The sequence below is a fragment of the Psammomys obesus genome, unplaced genomic scaffold, assembly GCF_907164565.1.
Source record: "Psammomys obesus unplaced genomic scaffold, mPsaObe1.curated_primary_1811, whole genome shotgun sequence".
Classification (NCBI taxonomy): domain Eukaryota; kingdom Metazoa; phylum Chordata; class Mammalia; order Rodentia; family Muridae; genus Psammomys; species Psammomys obesus.
In genome coordinates this window covers 10328271-10348531 of record NW_026596152.1, presented here as the reverse complement: position 1 = coordinate 10348531, position 20261 = coordinate 10328271, and the positions used below count along the sequence as shown (strand labels likewise).

At 47.0% G+C, this 20261-nt stretch overlaps 2 pseudogenes; both read left to right on the top strand.

The window, feature by feature from the left end:
* Nucleotides 1–651: 651 nt before the first annotated feature.
* LOC129666757 (putative olfactory receptor 2W6) lies at nt 652–19967 on the top strand (annotated as a pseudogene).
* Nucleotides 17539–17640, top strand: LOC129667037 (small nucleolar RNA SNORA17; annotated as a pseudogene).
* Nucleotides 19968–20261: the final 294 nt, after the last annotated feature.

Below are 20261 nucleotides of genomic sequence, written 5' to 3'. Positions count from 1 at the left end.
GAGTGACTTGTGCGGTCAGGTTGTGCCTCATTCTGTAATTCGTGGCACAAGATTGTCGAACAATAGACAATATTTTTTTTTTGCAGTTGATCTATGATAATTGAAACATGGACATGGGATGAGGAAATGGGAGCTCCAATCGAATTACTTGAAACAATTTCACAAAATGAAAAAGGTGATTGGATTTGCCGCCAACCTTCTCTACAAAGCTAGTCCAGGACAGTCACAGAAACACTGCGGAAATACCAGAGAGAGAGAGAGATCATATTAAGTTTTTGAAAAGCGCTGCAATGTCAGAAGACTCTGGCAAAAGTGACTTTTTAAAAGGTTACTTTATTTCTGAAAATAACAATGAAAGCTTTTTTTTTTTTTTTTTTCTCAAAATAAGAATTTTTGAACATTTATCCGGTTACCTTAACTGGCTGGGTTAGAGCGCCATTTAGGGAAAGCTTGAGCTTCCCTCCATGGCAGACAAATATCTTCTCCTAGTCCCCCACATGACAATCAAGCGTTAAGCAAGTCGCTATCGCTAAAACGCGGATGGTGTGGTGAAATTTGTCCCTGCCGGGGACCGTTTGTGTCAGATCAACGTGGCTATTTTCTAATCCTCGAATGCCATGCTTTCTAAACAGGTGTGCGAGGGCCCGGCTGATGGAGAGGAACAATGAGAGCTCTGGGGACTTTATTCTCCTGGGCTTCTCTGACCGGCCCAGGCTGGAGATGGTCCTCTTTGCTGTCAATATGGTCCTCTACTTTCTGGCCATCACAGGCAACTCAACCATCATCTTCCTCGCCCTGGTGGACCCCCGGCTGCACACACCCATGGACTTCTTCCTCGGCAACCTGTCCCTCCTCGACCTCTGCTACACGACAAGCAGCATTCCCCAGCTGCAGGTTAACCTCTGGGGCCCGCGCAAGACCATAAGCTTCGCTTCACTCAGCTCTTTGCCTTCCTGTCTGTGGGGGGCATCGAGTGCATTCTCCTCTCGGTGATGGCCTACGACCGCTTTGTAGCTGTCTGCAAGCCACTCCATTACCTGACCATCATGCACCCACAGCTATGCCTGAGGCTGGCAGCCTTTGCCTGGCTCAGCAGCATTGCCAACTCCGTACTGATGTCCCCACTGACCATGTCTCTGGGACGGTGTGGTCACCGCCAGATCAACCACTTTGTGTGTGAGATGCCGGCCATCATCCGCATCTCCTGTGTCGACACAAGCCAGGTAGAGGGCCTAGCTTTCTTCCTGGCCATCCCCATTGTCCTTGTGCCTCTCACCATGATCCTGGTCTCCTACGGCTACATAGCTGCCACCGTCCTGAGGATCAAGTCTGCAGCCGGCCGGCGCAAGGCCTTCAACACCTGCTCTTCCCAGATGGTGGTGGTGTCTCTCTTCTATAGCACCATCATCTACATGTACATACAGCCTGGGAACGTGGCGAGCCAGGACCAGGGCAAGTTCCTCACCCTGTTCTACTGCCTGGTGACGCCCATGCTGAACCCTTTCATCTACTCGCTGAGAAACAAAGACATGAAGGCAGCCATGTTGAAGGTTCTTGGGAAAGACAGGAGCTTGCTGGACTCTGGAGGGCACTGATGGGGCCTGGGGCTCACCTCAGTTGTTCAGCTGTTTCAGAACCATCGTGAATCATAGTGGCAGCAAGCCGATGGTGGTGGAGATGTGGGGTGTTGCATCCCAGAGGTCCCAGGTCGATGATGGATATCACTGCCCGCAGGGAACAGAGCCTCGATGCCGTTCAGGGGGACAGGGCTGCTCACAAAAGACAGCAAACTGACAGAAGGAGGCACGAGGCTCCCTTTATGCACAAAGTGGGGGTTATGACTTATTTTCAGCTGACCTGCGATGCTGTAATGCCAGTATCTGCTCAGGCACAAGAGGAAGGAGACACGACGCAGCAGAACGTGTGTGTGTGTGCACGTCTTGTGGAGAGGCTTGGCTGGTACATTTGCTCTTTTGTTCTCCGTTTTCCAGCTCTATTGTGCCACCCTGTGGAGGGGACACGCTCGCTCTTCCCTAGGCTGTCTCCAGTGAGCCCTCCTCCCCGCCCTGCACACACAACTTCACTGCTTGGCCAGAGGCACAGCTTTATTTTAAATTTTAGTCATGGGCCATGCAAAGGTCACAAAGTGAGTTGAGTGAACGCAGCAAGCATTTCAAAGGTAGCACAAGAGAGAACAGGCTGGTTCGTGGTAGGGTGAGTCCGCTGAGTGTTTTGATGTGACAAATGTGTTGTTGGTTTTTTTTTTTCTTCTCTTTTGTTGCTTTGGAGGCAGGGTCTCCCTATGTAGCCCAGTGTCCCACCCCTGCCTTCATCTCCCAAGTGCTAGGATTGCAAATACTTGGATTACTATGTTTAGCTTTGTTTTTGTTGTTTTATTTTTTATTTTTGTTTTGTTTTCCTTTTCTTTCTCTCTCTCTCTCTCTCTCTCTCTCTCTTCTGTGGTGCTAGCACAGAAGACAGGGCCTTGCACACCCTAGGCAAGCACTTGACCCCTGCGCCCTCATCACTAATGCATTCCTAATGGTGGACACGAAAGCTTGAAGCCAGGGTTCTAGAGTCACAGCTGGTATGAGCTCCCGAGGAATCACTGCTGTAGGGAGAGAATCCGTGCTGAAACTTAAGGACAGCAGGGATGTCGGGGCATGCAGGCTGGAAGTGCATGGGAGCAAGGTCATGCTCATACAGAAGGGCTAGCTGGGATGACCAAAGACAAGGGGGCCGAGGGCAGTGATGGTGGTGACACTAACTGTGAGGAAATGAAACAAGTTTCAACTCATCTTTCACCTTCTGACAATTATGAAGTAGGAATGTGTTAGGATTGAATAAGTCACAGTTTACTTCACATTTGTCCTTACAATTTATAGTGAAAAGTAGAACGGGAATCTTTGATTTTGTTGTAAATGCAAATAAAATTTCTTTTATTCTTTTCTTTTTAACATCTTACGTAAATACATGGGTTGTTCCATCAGCGGGGTTGGTTGTGCTTTCTCCACACATGAATACAGTGTCTATTGATCATCTCCAGGCTGCCTTCTGGACTTCCCCTCCTCATGCCCTTAAACTGTAAAATAACTGAACACGTAGGTATTCTAGCTTGTGGAAACTGCGTTGTCTCCGAGATGGTTAATTTGTATGTCAGTTTGGTCATGACATACAGCGCAGATCTTTGATCAAACACCCAGCTGTATATTGCCGTGAGGATGGCTTTCAGGTTACACTGGCATTTAACCCATCAGCCTTCAGGTAAAGCAAATTACTTTTACAGTTGTAAAAAGTAATTTTACAGTCTCTTTCAGTCGGCTGAAGCTGTAAGAGGAAACACCCTGGAGAAAGAGGGCAATTTTTCGGTCTTCTCTTGGACTTCAGTGCAGAGTTATCTCGTTTCTAGTCTCTGTCCTGTCCCATGGATTTTGAACTGAACCAGTTCTCAAGGTCTCTGCCTGCCTCCTGCCTCCTCTCTCCTTTTCTCAGTCCTGTTTGGATAACCCTGACTAGTGGTCTTTAATCTTCACTACTCATTTCCCAAAAGTTGTTGAGATTCACGTGTTTGAATAGGCGTGCATTTGTTTATTTGTGGTGCTGGGAATATGACCCAGGGTGGGGCTTGTGCCTGCTAGTTAAGAGCTGACTGTGCCACTGAGCTGGCCGCCAGCACTGTGCTGTCCTTTTCAAAGCTGCTAAACTCCTTAAGGTCTACACTTTTCATACCTCTTCCTCGCGTTCAAACGACATCTTCTTCAAACAATATGGCCTTTGCTGCTTGTCCAGTCAAGATCTTGCCACTAGGCTATTACAGGCTGAAACTTGGGGGCAGTGTAGGGGGAGGGATTGGGTTGTTGTCCTGCTGTTCTGGTCTCTAGAAGACAAGGCAAGCTGACGGAGTCCTTTTTCCTTGTGTGCTTTTGCTCTTCTTTCCATTTATGGTTTTGCTGTCTTTGTTCTGTATCTCCGGGTATCACAGCCACTGTCCAGCACCTGTACACTATCCAAGTGGCCTTTCCCTTAGCCCCACCTGTCTCTGCAAACGGAGTCAGACAGCTGTGGTAGAACAAAATTGTCTGTTATGTTGAAATAAATCCTTTAGAAATTGATTTCTTCTTTCAGTTTTTTCCCAAAGGAAAAAAAAATACAAATACAACACTCTAACCCGTGGAATTCTTCTATTTCTATGTGCCTGCAGTATTAATTATAACAATATTGATAAGATTAATTATTACCAAATTGCAAGCAGTTTTCACTGTGTAAAATTTAATTTACAACTTTGGGGGATTCAAAACAGGGTTTCTCTGTATAGCCATAGGTGTCCTGGAACTTGCTGTATAATCCAGTCTGGCCTTGAACTCAGAGATCCCTAGTACTGGGATTAAAGGCATACACCACTGTGTCCAGCTCTAATTTACAACCTTTAATGCATACACTTAATTCTTTCTAATAAAATTTTTAAAACTATAGCTTTCATAGCTGACACACAAAGCCTAACCTTGAAGATATATATTAAACCTATTGTTTGTTTTTTTTTAAAAAAGGAAGTGCTTATTTTTCAGTGGTTAAATGTAAATGTTACAATAACATAGAGAATAAGAACAGGAGAATGGTTTAATGGCCCTACTTTAAGATTTTCTGTAACCCTGTGCTTTCTGAACAAAGGGAACTATTAATTCCATTCTTTTCCATCATAAAGGCTTTATGCGTAATAGTTTTATTAGGATTCACCGTTACGTATAATTGAAGTTTCTGGATGTGTTCCAAATGGACTTTTAACTGAAGATGTATCCTGATTCTACCCTACATCAGTTCATCATCTTTCGTTTTATTTTTTAAATATTTTATTTTCCGTATACAAGTGTTTGGTTTGCATGTTGGGTGTGTACATGCCTGTTGCCCATAGAGGCCAGAAGAGGGCATTAGATCCCCTGAAACCGAGTGACATGTGCTTTTTGAGCCACTGTATGGGCTCTGGAGACTGAACCAGGATGTCTGCAAGAGCAGCTATGGTATTTGGGACTCCAGAGATTTTTTTTTTTTTTTTTTTTGGTCACAATAATTGAAGTTTCTGTATGTGTTCCATACAGAACTAAAGATGTATCCTGATTTTACTCTACATAAGTTTTCTCTACAAAGCATGTTACCATTGGTAAATATTATTCTTTTAAATTTTAATTATTCATTAAAATATAATGCCATCATTTCCTGCTCACTCTCCTCTTCTTCCAGTCCCTCCCCTGCTCCCTGTTGTTCATCTGAGAAGACTAGGCCCTGGTGAAAAAAAGAAAGTCAACTTCACAGAGAAAAAGTATAAGTATCTGTTAGTGTTTGTGGATACCTGGTAGGATGGGTAAAAGCCTTTGGCACATGGAGAGAGACGGCTCTGACAGCGATCAAGACACCTTTACATCATACTATTCCTAGGCTCAGGCTGCCCCTGTGGATTGGCTCAGATAATGGACCTGACTTCACCTCACTTACCATTCAAAGGGCCAGTAAAGCCTTAAATATAGCCTGAGAGCTGTCCTTCATGTACTGACCTCAGAGCTCTGGACAGACCAGAGGCGTAAACCAGACTATTAAGCCCGCCCTCGCTAAATTAATTTTAAAAACTGGTGACAATTAGCCCAACCTCTTACCCCTGGCCCTTCCTAGGGCAAGATATGACCCCTTAGAAGACAGGATTCTTCCCCCATGAGACTGTGTTTACAAGCCTACACGCACACACCCCTTTTGCCCCATTTAAGAGACTATCACTGAGGGGCATTGCTAAGCAGTCTTCATTGACTCCCCAGTCTCCCCAGCAGGTCTATCTGCAGTCCATCCAGTTCCAGATGCCCATCTGGTTCTCTCCTTGGTCCCTTGTTGTTCATCCTGACATGGGAACCAAGGATACATCAAAAAGTTTCAGATGGCTCAGAGGTTAAGAGCACTGGCTGATCTTCCAAACTTCCTGAGTTCAAGTCCCAGCAACCACATGGTGGCTCAAAACCATCTATAGTGAGATCTAGTGCCCTCTTCTGGCATACAGGCACACATGCAGACAGAGTATAAATAATAAATAAAATAATTTTTAAAAAAGGTTCAGAAATTAGGACTGACACGCGCCTGGAAAGGACCTCATTGTACGCCACCACCACCCGGCATAAAACTCTTAAACCTTCCCATAATCGAGGCTAAAAGTTACCTTCTGACAGGCCTGAGGAGAATGCCTTCTAAAATCCCACGCGAATATAAGAACGTTAAAGAGACACTTTACAAAACATTAAAGATAATTTAGGTAAGAGACAATAGCCAGGTGGTGATGGTGGTACACACCTTTTATCCCAGCACTCAGGAGGCAGAGGCAGGTGGATCTCCTTGAGTTCAAGGCCAGCCTGGTCTACAGAGCTAGTTCCAGGACAGCCAGAGCTAAGTGAGACCCTGTCTCAGAAACACAAAACAAAACAAGACAACAATAATTCCTGGTATGATAAAATGTTTGACTCAAACCCACGGCTTACAGCCCTCCTCCTCACTGGCCTGAATGGCCCCTTACTCTTCCTTTTTATAGGACTTGCTGTGAGGCCTTGTGTAGTAGTAAATCGCCTTTTAAAGTTCATCAGACAAAGAACTGCCCCGGTGAAGCTAATGATCCTCAGGACCCAGTATTTATGCCTTAGCCAAGATCAGACATTTGGAAGTATCAACAACAACAGAAAAAGTTGGGGGTGGGGTTCAAATGACTAAGGAAATGCCATCCTGTGCCAACTTTATTTTGTGTCTGCCTAGACATTTCTCAGCCTTCCATCCCCCAACCGCCTTGGCAACACTTTTTGGGACAGTCTGTGAACTTGACCATGGTCCAAACGTATTATGTAGTGTCTGGAATATACGGCTGAGCATTGTAAAGAAAGGAGAGGTTTCCAGGCTCTTCCAAATCCCTCACTAATGTAACCCTCAGTTCAAGCCCCGATATAGTTGTGGTTTGTCTTTTAAAACGCTGTACACCTGACCTTGGGCACCAGGAGACTTTGCCTGCCGTGGCACAGTCCGCTCTTGGTCTGGCCAGTAATAGAAAGGGCTCCAAACTTTTAGTACCCTAATCAGCATAGTTGTCAATAATTATCTCACCGGGATGATTTCACTGTAACAGTACAGCGGTGTATAGGTGTTCTTGTACAATGTGTTCAAATATGGTTGTAAATACTTGGTCTCACAGATCATAGGCAGGCTAACAGTTGAATTGCTTTGCATCTGACCTAGTTATTCAACATGGAGGTGCACTGCCATAAAAATACCCTCATGTGCACCACTTTCCAATAAATCCTCCATGGTTTTTGTTCCAGTACGTTGTCGTGCAGCGTGACTAGTACAGCCATTCTTGCTGTAGCTTTACTTCCCTCCCCACCCCCCGTACAGGTCTGTCTCAGTGCTCTGCTGTAGTCCTAATAAGTATGTCCTGCTGTTCTAGTCCAGGCATGTTCAGGGCTGTACAAAACAAAACAAAACAAAAAACCCTCCAACTGCCTTGTTGTAAATACACATCTGTCTATGCTGCAGCAGCAGGACACTGGTTTTGCAAACAGGCGAATGTGTAATTTTTTTATATACAAAGGGTCTGGCTGCCTGCTAGCACATTCATGTGCAGTGATGGGGTAGCGCACCTGTGTCTCCTGTATAGTGATTCCATGAGTGCAGTCGTCTGGCGTCCCTGGGTCCTGCTTTACCCTTGCATTTGTGTGAGTGTTTCTGTAATGGTGTATTTGTTTACAGCAGTCCCCCAACAGCATGTTTGAATGAGTGTGTGAACACTTGGTCTCACAGATGCTAGCACATCAGTCAGAATTGCTCCACCTGTGAGCTAACGCTCCAGTGTCCAGGTGCACTGTTGTAACAATAACCTCACATTCCCTGATTTCTAGTATTTTTTTTTATCATTTCTGTTACATCCATCTGTGTTTGGTGCATGACTGGTACAACCACTCTTGGTGCCATAGGTTTACTTCTTTTCCTGGGTGTGTGTCCATCTCAGGACACTGCTGTGCTCCTGAAAACATTTCTAACTAGGGCATCTCTAGAGCTGTACACAGCTTCCATCTGCTTTGTTGTAAATGCAGATCTGTTCACGACCCATAGTAGGGCATCAGTTTTGGCAAATGTGCAACTATGTATGCCTTCATACAATGAAGGCACAGGCTGCTCTGCTAGTACATCCATGTGCACCGATGTGGCAGTACATCCTTTTACACTTTGTGTGGTATTTTCTTGAGTGCAGATGTCATACACTCATGAGCCCTGCTTTAACATTACATTTATACATTTATATCTGGTTCTGTAACAGGCGGTGTGTAGATCGCTGTTCTCATCTAGTGCATTTGAGGTTGCTGGTAAATAATGAGTCTCACAGTTGCTGGAATATCAGTTTGAATTATGCTACCTCTGAAATAGTTCTTCAGTGTCCAGTGCAGCTCAGTGTCAGCGTAGTGCCCCGCTCTACTGTCACTATGGTTGCAAAAACATGCAACTTTTAAGGTTTAAATTAAAACCTTATTTTAGGTTGAAGTGATTTTTTTTTCAATCAGGAAAAAGAGAAGTGATGAGGTATAGGAAGCAAGACTGGGAAACCTTGGCCATCCTGAAAATGGCACCCCAGAAAATGGGTGCTGCATAAGTCTTCATTGTCCCAGTTTCCTCAGTTTGCACAATTGAGCTCCTCCATCATACGAACATGTCATTTCCCTCTAATTAATAACATTCATGCCGAAGTCCTTGGAGAAATACATGTCAGTGGTCTTAACCTACTTTGAAATTTATCAGAATGATAAGATGGAGGGTAGAGAGGGATAAGGGCTGGGTAGCAGTTGCCCAGGTAGAGAGGGAAAGGGGCCAAGACACAGCTGCTCAGGAGGGGTGAGTCCCAGTACCCACCCAGCGCAGTAAGGTGATTGCATCTCCCCATTTATTATGCTTTCGCTTTTTTATTTAAAGACAAGTTACACGCAATACGTTTTGATTGTATTCTCCCCCCCCAGCTTCTTTCAAACCCTGCCCACTTCCCTACCCACACAACTTCATGTTCTTTTTCTCCCTCAAGACAAAAACAAAAACACCCTCCCTAAAGTCAAAGCAAGACAAACAACAACCAAAAGAAAAAAAAAAAGAGACAAAAGACAAAACCAAAAGCAAGCAAGCAAAGACACAGGGTCGTCTTAGTGTTAGCAAACCGCTGCCAGACCTGCAGCCTGTCCCAGAACATGCTTGATGTCCCTAGTGACACCGCTTTGAAGAAGACCGATTTTCCCCTTTAAACCCCTCCATGCAAGGCTTACAGATCAATGTGGAACAGGAGGCAGAGAGAGGGTAAGAGCCAGAGGTGATAGATGAGTCCAAGGAAACAGCATTATCCATACACAACAGGACTGACACACAAATTTTTGTATACTATGGTGGCATGCACAAATCCTGGACAGGTTCAAAATCCCAGCATGGAGAAGAGGAGGTAGATACAAAATCCCATCCTTAACTAAGAAATTATTCACAATTTATTATGTACTTTTAAAGAGTGGGAGAGAATAGGGTTGGAGAGGAGGCTCAGTGGTTAAGAGCACTTGCTCTTGCAGAGGACCTGGGTTCAGTTCCCAGCACCTACATTGGGCAGCTCATAACTAAACTTCCTGTAACTCCAGAAAAGCCAATTCCCTCTGGCTTGCAAACATCCCTGCATGCTCAGGCACACACACATAAAGTAAGGTATGAAATAAATGAAAATACATAGTTTTTAATTGGAGAGTTCATGGTCCCTCAACACAAGGAAGTGGTATATGTCCAAGGAGACGGAATGCCAAGTACTCTTTGATCACTATGCACTGTGTGCCATCAAATCATTGCAATTCACTTTGTGTTGAAGGAGGAAAACAAACCAACAGTGAGCCGAGTCCAGCACAGAGGAGCAAAGCTGTGAGCCACAAAGGGAAATGAGAGTTTTGCAAGATCTAGACGATATAATAGAATTTGTACAATTCTTTCAACTATATTTTTATGTTTGAAATTTGTTATAAACTGTTGGGGAGAGGATGGTTATTTCTAAGTGGTAGAGAATTTTCCTGTGTACTTTTCTGTGCTCCTAAAACCTCTATGAGGAACATAAGTTACTTTTTTTTCTTTTTGTTTCTTGTTTGTTTGTAGACAGGGTTTTTCTGTATAGCTCTGGATGTCCTGGAACTCACTCCATAGACCAGGCTGGCCTCAGACTCATAGAGATCCACCTGCCTTTGCCTCCCAAGTGCTGGGATTAAAGGTGTGTGCCACTACTGCCCAGCTGTTACTTGGTTTTCTATTTCAGTTGTATGTTGAGGAATTCAGGGGTTGTATGGCTGCCTAGGTGAACTGGCCTGTGGAGATAGGCAGAGATAGCCTCTTGGTGGCTCTGGGCCTGGGGGAAAGCATCACAGCTTAGAGTGTTGAAAACTAGTTTCCACAGACATGATCAAAGAAGATTCTACAGGAGTTGAGGACAGACACCTTTGACGAGGACTGACCCCTTTCTTCCTTCATTTGTCCGACCACAGTGGCTTATAACACTTATTGGTAGAGACACACTCAACTTTATGGGGCCAAGTTTGGGGGTACTCTGTGCCCTCATTACCCAGCCTGGTACACTTCCAGCCTGTGGTGATGTCAAAGGTCAATACTTTAAGAAGTAGGACCTAAAAAAGGACGTTAGGAAGTTGGGGTCTATCCTTGACAGATCTAAGAGCACCTCAGTCTATTGCTCTTCTCTCTCATAAGTTGAGTAGCTCTACCACACACGCCAACATAGAGTGCTGAAAGGTTCTGGCATGCTGGTCTCCTCCTAGAGCAATTGGACAAGTGACCTCTAAGACCCTGAACCAGAACCAATCTTTTTTTTCCTAAGCTGCTTTTCTCTGTGACAGTAAGGAAAGGCAGGTGTGTGCACTTCAGTTAACTCATCTGGAAAATACGCCTTTGGAGAGCTAACCCTAAAACCCCCATGAAGGGCTTCCCACTGCTCCTCCTCAGTGCTTGCTAAGGTCCTGGTACCAGGGAATGCTCCAGGTGGAGATAACAGAAACAGCCTAGTCCATGCATACCAGTGAGCAGTATTTGTCATCATTAAATGTAGTCCCTGAATTACTCCAATGTTTGGGGACTAGTATGTAGCCTGTGAGTGAAGCCAGCAAGTGTGTTTCTTCTTAGATCCTGCTTTGGGCACCAGATCCATCTGATTTCAAGCCACAGCCCAGGTGGATGTAGGTGTCTTGTCCCCTGGAGTTCATCACAAGGATGCTAAAGACTGACTCCTCCTAGGACCCACACAGCTGGCCAGGCCTCGAGGAGATGGACTAGTTCAAGTTCAGGCTTATCCCCTTGAGAGCTCTCATCGGCACAGGGTCTCCGGTGAAATACAGTGCCTCTTTCTCTCCTTTCTCACATCTCTCTCCGCCCTCAGTCTTGCTCTGAGTGGCCTTGGTTATAGGGTCTCAGACTCCGTGATTCCCCACAGGGCAAAAGGCATTGTGTAGCCAGTCCCTCACAGTGACAGGCCTGGAGCAGGGCAGTGGAGGCTTCTGGCTGGTTGGTCAGCAAGGCCAGACGGGAAGGGAGGGCTGAAAAAGGAACTGTGAATTTGGCCCCTTTCCTAGCTTTCTGAATGAATGCAGAAGCAGGCAGAACACAGCACTCTTGGGGCTTGATTCTCGGGAAACCTACAGGGCCTCTAGCCATGGTTTTCATGGGATTGCAGTTCTACTGTGCATGAGGTTGACATCTCTTCATCTGACTTGAAACCTCAGCCCCTTCCTACCCTGTCTTCCTTCTGTTCCCTTGTATAAGGTTCCAGGCTTTGTGGAGGTGTGCTAGAAATGGTTTGTGGTAGGCTGAGAAGGTCACACTTTATTGGTCCACAGCCTTTTCCTTGTGCACAAATGGGTTGTTTCTAGTGACCCCAGGTGGGACTAGCTTCACGGGATCTTTCTTCCTTTCCTGTTCATTCCCTGGTCATCTGGACACCAGGCTACAAATGCTGGGCCAGGAATGGGGTCATACAGTGTATATATAGATAGAGATACTGTATATATAATATATAGAGATATTAGAATGACTTAAAGGCTGTGGTCCAGCTAATCCAACAATGGCTGCCTATGAATAGAACGTTCAAGAACCCAGTGGTGTTTTAGTCCATGAGGCTGGATGCCTCCTCATGTGGTCTTCAGTATATGCTGGGATCCTAAAGAAGTAGGCTCCAATGCTAGTGAGGAAATGGACTTGCTCTAGAGGTGAGAATGATCAGGGCAAAAACAAAAGTTTCCTTCTCCCATGACCTTATAGGCTTCCAGCAGAAGATGTGGCCCAGATTCAAGTGAGTTGCATTTTCCCATCTCAAAGATCCAGACTGGAAGTGGATCTTCCCACATCAAATTAAGCAAAAAATCCCTCAAAGGTGTGGCCCTCCATTTTGGGGTTTTAGTTCATTCCAGACGTAGTCAAGTTAACAACAACCAAGAAGAGCCATCACACAAGTAAGTAGAAAAGAACAAAACTGAAAGGCCTCCCTGTGGTCTGTGCATGTGCCTGCCAGCCAGCCAGCCACAGTTCTAACGCTGATGGAGGTCCCAGCAGCTGAGGGTCCAGAGCCAAGTGGGCTCCCCAAGGTGGCATAGAAGCAAAGCCAAACCAAGCCCCTTCCCATTCCGCAAGGGTGCTGTTTCGGGGAGCTCAGCTTTCCTCCAGGCTCCATATCTAGTCTCCAGAGTCATCTGAGAGCAGGATGTGTACTTAGGAATAGATAACTGCAAAGGAGAATCTTTAGGGGGCTAGAGAGATGGCTCAGAGGTTAAGAGCACTGGCTGTTCTTCCAAAGGTCCTAAGTTCGATTCTCAGCAACCACATGGGAGCTCACAGCCACCTAAGGAGATCTTGTGTATACATAATAAATAAACAAATTAAAAAAAAATAAGATCAAATGAATCTTTAAAAAAAAGGGGGGGATCTTTTAGGAAATTAGGCGGCCTTCCCCTCCCCAGCTTGCTCTGAAGTTGCTGTTCTTCCTCATTCTTGGAGCTTTCCTTTCCTCTGAGCATGTGTTTGACACTAGCTGGTCTCTCTGGGAATGAACTCATTCAGCACTTCTAACTGACCTCCACAGAGCCTCTGTTCCCTCACATACACAGTAAGACTGACTGACCATGCCCTGCCCTGCCCTGCCCTGCCCTGCCTCCCCCCTGCCCTCTCCCCTGTCCTCACCCCTGCCCTCCTGCCCTCAGAAGCTGCTTGCAGGTTGTGAGCAGTGGAGACGGGAGGAATCACAGCCCATTCCTTGCCTCCTGTTCTCTGAATTTGTGTTAAAAGAGTGGTGCTTGCTTTTTTCCATGACAATAATTGGTCCCACAGTTTGTTAGGCTCTGTGCTGAGGGAAGCACGCACTGGGTCTCTCCTGAAATCATAACAGGCTTGTACGGCAGCGGCTCATTAAGGATGTGTGACCAAGGGAATGGGCAAGAGAACGGATATCCAATGGAAGAGAGGTCACACACGGCACAGTTCTGCAGAACATAGGCTCAGTGGTTCCCCTAGGGTGGCCCCAGAAGGCAGGTCTCATGGCAGGACTCCAGCCTGAGCTACTGGGTTTCCATCCTCTGCTACTGTTACATCTGTTACATCAAGTAACAGTCTCTATGGAAGATGGTGGCACTTCCCAGCCCTGCATGTCGAACTGAAGGAGCCCTGAGAAGACCGTGGCTATCCTGGAAAGAATCCCTGGTGTGCAGAGTTTAAGCAAAAGGATATTTAAGCCATAAACACACAGGGAAGTGGCATGAGGACTCAAAATGCACCCAGCAAGGACAGTAGCCACAAGACAGATGGGAACAGTCCCAACAAAGAGACAAGACACGGAGGCTTTAAGCAGCACACGCGTGTAGTTAATCTTCTGTCCTTCCCACTTCATAGTGGATCTAGGCAATTTCAGGCCCCAGCTTATAAACCTCCTTCTTTTTATTTGGCTTTTATGCAGCATTCATTACTGGATACATCATTGCATGTATTACCTATCTCTATTGGTGTGTATTTGTTCCCAATCTTGCTATATTACAAGAAAACCATTCCGTGATAAAGATCCAAAAACTAGCTTGTCACAGGCCAATCACAAAGCGTCCATGTGGGAATAAATGCTTTTTAGATGAAAAGGCATGTACATTAAATTTTTTGTATAATGTCTATACCAACTCATGTACCCACACCGACAGTCTTACCACAGTTCTGGAGCATCGCCAATCTGACTACAATTTGACTACAATTTGAATTTACACGTCTCCAGTTATACATGACTGAATGTTATTCCTTCATCTAAGAGCCATTTTTTTTTCTTGTTCGGTGAACTGCCTGTTTTGTATTCTCATCTTCCTTTTACCATTTTGTTTTATCGATTTATAGGAGTACTTTACATAGTAAAGAGATTTGAATCAGGCAGTGGTGGTGCATGCCTTTAAACCCAGCACTTGGGAGGAAGAGGCAGGCAGATCTCTGGGTTCTAGGCCAGCTTTGTCTACATAGTGAGTTCCAGGACAGAAAAGGAAGGAAGGAAGGAAGGAAGGAAGGAAGGAAGGAAGGAAGGAAGGAAGGAAGGAAGGAGAAAGAAAAAAGAAAGAAAGAAAAGAAAGAGAGAGAAAGAAAGAAAAAAAGAAAGAGAAAGAGAGAGAAAGAAAGAAGAGAGAGAAAGAAAGAAGAGAGAGAGAAAGAGAAGAGAGAGAGAAAGAAAGAAAAAGAAAGAAAGAGAGGAGAGAGAGAAAGGAAGGAAGAAAGAGAAAGAAAGAAAAGAAAAGAAAGGAAGAAAGAAAGAAGAAAAAGAAAGGAAGGAAAGAAGAAGGAAAGAAAAAAGAAAGAGAAAAGAAATTTGAATCTTGTGTAGAATGAATGACTTAACAATGGAAACAAAGGAAGTCTGTCCTCGGCACACTGCTTTTCTACCGAGGTCTCATGTCCAGGCCAGTCCTTTGTAGCTGATAGTTCTTTGCTTCCTCTTTTTTGTCTTCCTGCCTGTTTTGTCCTGACTAAAATTCCCAGAGTTGCTTTCTGTAGTGAAAGGAAATGAGACGTCTGATAGGAGCAGGGTCTGAATGGTGATTTTTTTTTTTTTCCTATAAGTGAGTGCCCCACCCTGGCTCCACGTGACAATTCTTAGTGAGCACAGCCTTGGGTACCACAGCCTCCTCTGCTCTGACCTTGCCTCACTGCCCTGATTGGAAGGTGAGGTGCCTGAGCAGTCGTAGTGTGGACAGTGGAGCTCTACTGTCCTCGTGAGAGCCTCCAACGTCAGAGGCAGTGAAGCCTGACAAGTGTCGGTGTGCTTTTTTAAAAACTCTTTTATTTACGTTTCCTATGTCTTTTTCTCCCTGTTCTACCCCAATCCCTCCCAACACCCCAACACTTGGCAGGAGAAAGGGTTAGTGGAAGAGGGGGTGCAGTTCTCTTAGCTGCTTCCTGCTTGTTAGGGTCCTCAGGTTCCTTGGAGCCAGTCCTACCATGTTTCAGTAGATCTCCAACCAGGAGCAGCAAAGGGGAAGCGGGAGCAGCCTTGCTCTTTCTCTGAGCTCCGAGTCTCCAGGCTCTGGCATTCATTCTCTCCCCAGAGTCCTGAGATTTAAACTATCTGCAGCTGGCAAGGAGCTCCTCTCAGAGCCCACATGAAGCAAATAGTCTGCTGCTGTGGACCATATGAATCAGTCCCACATCCCACACCTGGGACCAAAACAAAACCATGTTTACGTCCACAACAAACAAGCCTGCCCTGGTCACTGTGTGTGGTGGTTTGAAAAAGAAATTGCCCCCATAGTCTTAGCATTTGAACCCCTGGTCTCCAGGCAATGGCACTGTTTGGGAAGGACACTGTGGAACAGTCTTGCTGGAGGAAGTGTGTCCCTGAGGGAGAGCTTTGAGATGAAAAGCCTGGAGCAATTTCCAGTTCACATTCTCTGCTTTATACTCTTGGTTGAGATGCGAGCACCCAGCTTCTTGCTGCCATCACTGTGCCTGCCACTTGCTGCCATGTTTCCCTGGCATGGTGGATCCTTATCTTTCTGGAACCAGAGCATATATAAACTCTTCCCTTTATGAAGTTGCTCTTGGTAATGCTTTTTTATCAAGAAAAGAAAGAAAAGGTAGCTAATACAGGTAAAAGGTAGTGCATACAAATGGAAGCCGGGCACAGTGGTGCATGCCTGTAATCCCAGCACTCAGAGAGGCAGAGTCAGGTGGATCTCTGTGAGTTCAAAGCCAGTTTGGTCTACCAAGGATATTTAGGACAGCCAAGGATATACAGAGAAACCCTGTCTCAAAAAAAACAAAAACAAACAAACCAAATGGGCTAAAACTGGCAAGTGCCCACATATTTTTACAGCAAGATTTCCTCATTCTGGGACAACACACACACACGGGGGGGGGGGGACTTAGGGTAGAGCGTGCTACCAGGAAAAACTAGAAGGAAGATCCCCTGGAAGGCCCTATACTGTTTCCCTGCCTTCCTGTCACACCCCTGGACACCCCTGCCAGTCTCTGGACCCCAAAGGAGCCACCTGCACTTTGATCCTAAACTTAGGCTGAGGAAACTGCTGTAGAGAAACCAGGTGCACCCCACTTGACAGCCCCTCCAGACAACAGCACCTTGTGCAAGCCTGGGACCCCAAGCAAGAACTCTGTGCTGGCATGTGGCAGGAATGGTTGCATAAATGGCCAGAGACACTGGGCTATAGTCCTCGTAGAGGCAGGCAGGGAGGCCTTACCTGGAACCACTAAGCTTTACATGATAGGCCGCCCACAAGTGTCCTGACAGATGAACCTGCCACAGAGGCTGAGCACTGTCCCAGCAATCCTGTCAAGCCAGTTGGGAAACCTGTCTAGCCAGTGCAGAGCCTCTTGGGATCAAAATCCTCGGGCAGAGGCAGGTAGTATCCAGCAAGGGCCATGTTGGCTTTCCCAATCCAGGATGCCTCCTCGATGTACAGGGTTCCTTCCAGGCCACACCCAGGGAGGGGTGAAATCTTTGGCCTTTAGAAGATGCCAAGCTGGATTCCAGAATGTGGATCCTGGACAGCCTGCTCTAGGGCTGTGGACATAGTTCACACAGTGGTCCTGCCCATGACAGAGTTTCTGGCCATTCAGAGGAAGGGCAATTAGAAGCAAGTGAATTGTCATGAATATGGGAGTCACAAGGTCCTAGAACATGAGGAGGATATGGGGAGTTCAGATCTTGAGCCAAAACAGAGGGACAGATGGTCAAGGAAATTAGGACCAAGGACTAGCCATGAATCCAAAGCCAGTGTGAGCTGTAGGCTGACTTCAAGGCTACCTCGGGCTACAGGGTTAGAGCCTGTCTCAGGAGAGCCAAAACAGGACTGAGGATGTGGCATAGTTGGTAGAATGTTTGCCCAGCATGGAGGAAATCCTGGGTTCCATCTCCAGTACTTCATAAAAACTGGTGTGATGATACATACCTATCACCCAGCATTCACCAGGTGGAGGCAAGGAGATGAGGAGCCTGCCTCCAGAGGTGTGGCAGGTGTGGCTGCTGAGTCTCCTGTCAGTAGGTGGCACATGTGCTCAGTGCTCTGATCTATGAACAGCTGAAGGATTTGTAGCCTACCGCTCCCTGGGGGGGAAAAAAAAAGCCAGCCTGAGGCGACCACCAGGCAGGTACCAGGCAGGTACCAGGCAGGCCCAGAAGGCTAAGGAGCTCGCCTCCGGCCCATGGTCCCAGGCAGGAGTGAGCCCGAGACAGACCACCCTTGCAAGTGGCCACTCGGGCAAGCCAGGTGAGGAGGAGCCTGAGACTTCCGCCAGAGTATCTAGCCTGAGAGCTAGCTTGAGATGACCACCAGTCTGGCACAGTGCAGGCCTGGGGGAGAGGGCACACCGTGCCCCAGATGACCCTTAACCGGGCAACATAACGCACAAGCAGGGCATAGCACTCCTGAGATAAGGACAGACACTCAGAGACCCCGGACGCCACTAAGAGGATAGAGGAGGTGGTGGAGAAATGAAAGCGGTACAATAAAGAGAGGCAGAACTGGAGGCTCCAGGATTGTGAGGAACAGCCTGATGTGAGTAGGTGCTGATGCCACCTGGAACCATGGTAGGGCCCTGGCCTGTGCTGCCACCGGGGGCCATGTCTGGGTCTATGGCCCTGCAGCAGCATGGGTCTGTTACCACCCATGGCCAGGCTGGCATCTCCAGTCTGGGCTGCCTTCCAGGGCCGTGTTGGTGTCTGGGGGCTGTGCAGAACTGGCTGCACCCCTCATCTGGGCATCGTGGGAGAGCTGGCCCTAGGGACATGAGAGCAGGAGAGTTGACTCTGTCCCTAACCAGCTGCAGTACTCAGGAGAGCTGCCCCTGAACACTGCAGGAGCTGCAGGTGAGCTGCTCTAGGGCATAAGCATGGCAGAGCTGGCCTTCACCACTCATATACCATTCAACGGCAAGAATGAGGGAGAGATGCCTCTCCCCTCTCCCCTGCCACCTATGGTAGGGAGAAAGCTGGTCCTGGGTCATGAGAGGGAGAGAACTGGCCACGTCGCTCACCAGCAGCAACATTCAAGAGACTGAGTGCTGCAGCTCACCTGGCCACAGGGCCACAGGGTAGAGCTGGCCCTGGGTGGGGGTGGGGCCTGCCGGTGAGCCAGCCCCAAAGTGGTGTGAGCAGGAGAGCCAGCGGGCTGACCAGTTCAGATGCCTCTCAGGCCCGGACCCAGGGCGTGAATTGGCCCACCCCAACATCTGCCCCACCTGCACTGCTGCGTTGCATGAAGGGCCTGCAGGTACAGACCTACAGGATCTCCATGACACAGGGCAACAACAGGAGATCTTAAAGGGCTCCCGGTGAGGGCCCAGTATTGACAGAGCACTGTAAGCCGGAGGCCTCGTACCAGACCAGCGAGTCATCGCAGTGAGCATTTGCAAGCAAAGAAGTTTGGTCGAAAGGGTATATACAGTGGGACACCCTGTGACACACTACAGCTTCCACAACAATTTTTTTTTTTCTCTGTTGTGGAGGAGTTTGCAAGGATGGAGGGTAGGTATGAGGGGATGGGGAGATGAATGGGATTGGGGCGCATGATGTGAAATTCAGAAAGAACCAAATAAAAGGTTTTTTTTTAAAAATGAGGTGCTCAGGGGGCATTCATTCCCTGCCATATAGTGAGTTCCAGGCTAACCTGGGAAACATGAAACATTGTATCTATAAAAAGGAAGGAAAACGGGTGGGAGAAAAGAGAAAAAGAGAAAACACTCCTTCCAAACCATGTCTGTGTTAAACACACCAGACCTTTTTTATGTCATTACATCCTAAATAATAGAGTGGTCTACATGGTTACATCGTGCTGGGTGTCACGCGACAGCTGGGTGGAATCTGAAGTCTGCGAGAACACATACGTGGGGTCTTTGAGCAGCTGGGCTTGAATGTCCGCACCAGACCCTACAGACGCTTTAGGAGTACTGGGCTTAGTCATCCCCTACCTCCAGGTGTCCCTGACTCTGGACATGAGTCAACAGCAAGGCTTTGTGGAACTGACGAGGAGAGGCAGAGCAGAGTGAACTGAGTTTCTTCTGACCATCTGCATAACCCTGTGCCCCCTCTCCCAGGCTGTGTGGTATGACTTTGGGGCAGACTCCTTGCTCTGATCTCAGCTCCTACCTTCTGCTCCCCAGGCTACCCAGCTGGCTTGTTTAACCGCTGTGGGTGTTCCCCCACGGAACTAGACAGTCTCTGCAGTCCCTGCTAGCAAGCCCAGGCAAGCGGAGGTCAAAGCCTGACCTGCAACTCCTTATCCACGTCCTGTCCCCTCCAGCCTGTGGCTGCAGGACCACCAGATGAGGGGCCGTGGTTCCTAGGTTTAGACATGGGACAGGCTGAGAGCCAGTGTTACAACCTGGCGATCCCCAGCCTGCATCTGGCCAACAGATGTGCTTAATCTGGCAGAAATTTGAATTTTTAAAATTTGAATTCATTGCCAACATTTGAAAACCAGTAGTTTTCCCATGGAAATACAGTTGTTTGGGTTTTTTGCTTTGTTTTTAAATTTTTATTTGTTTGTTTGTTTTTGCATCTTTGGAAAAATGGGTTTGGTGTCCTACAGGGCACCCCTGTTAGAAAGGGCTGAGGCATGAAGAGCATAGTCCTCTTAACCAAGCCAGTCCATCCCTTGATGACACGTGCCCCATTCTTAGGCGTCTGAGTGATGATCTAGAGCTCTCTTCTCACTGTT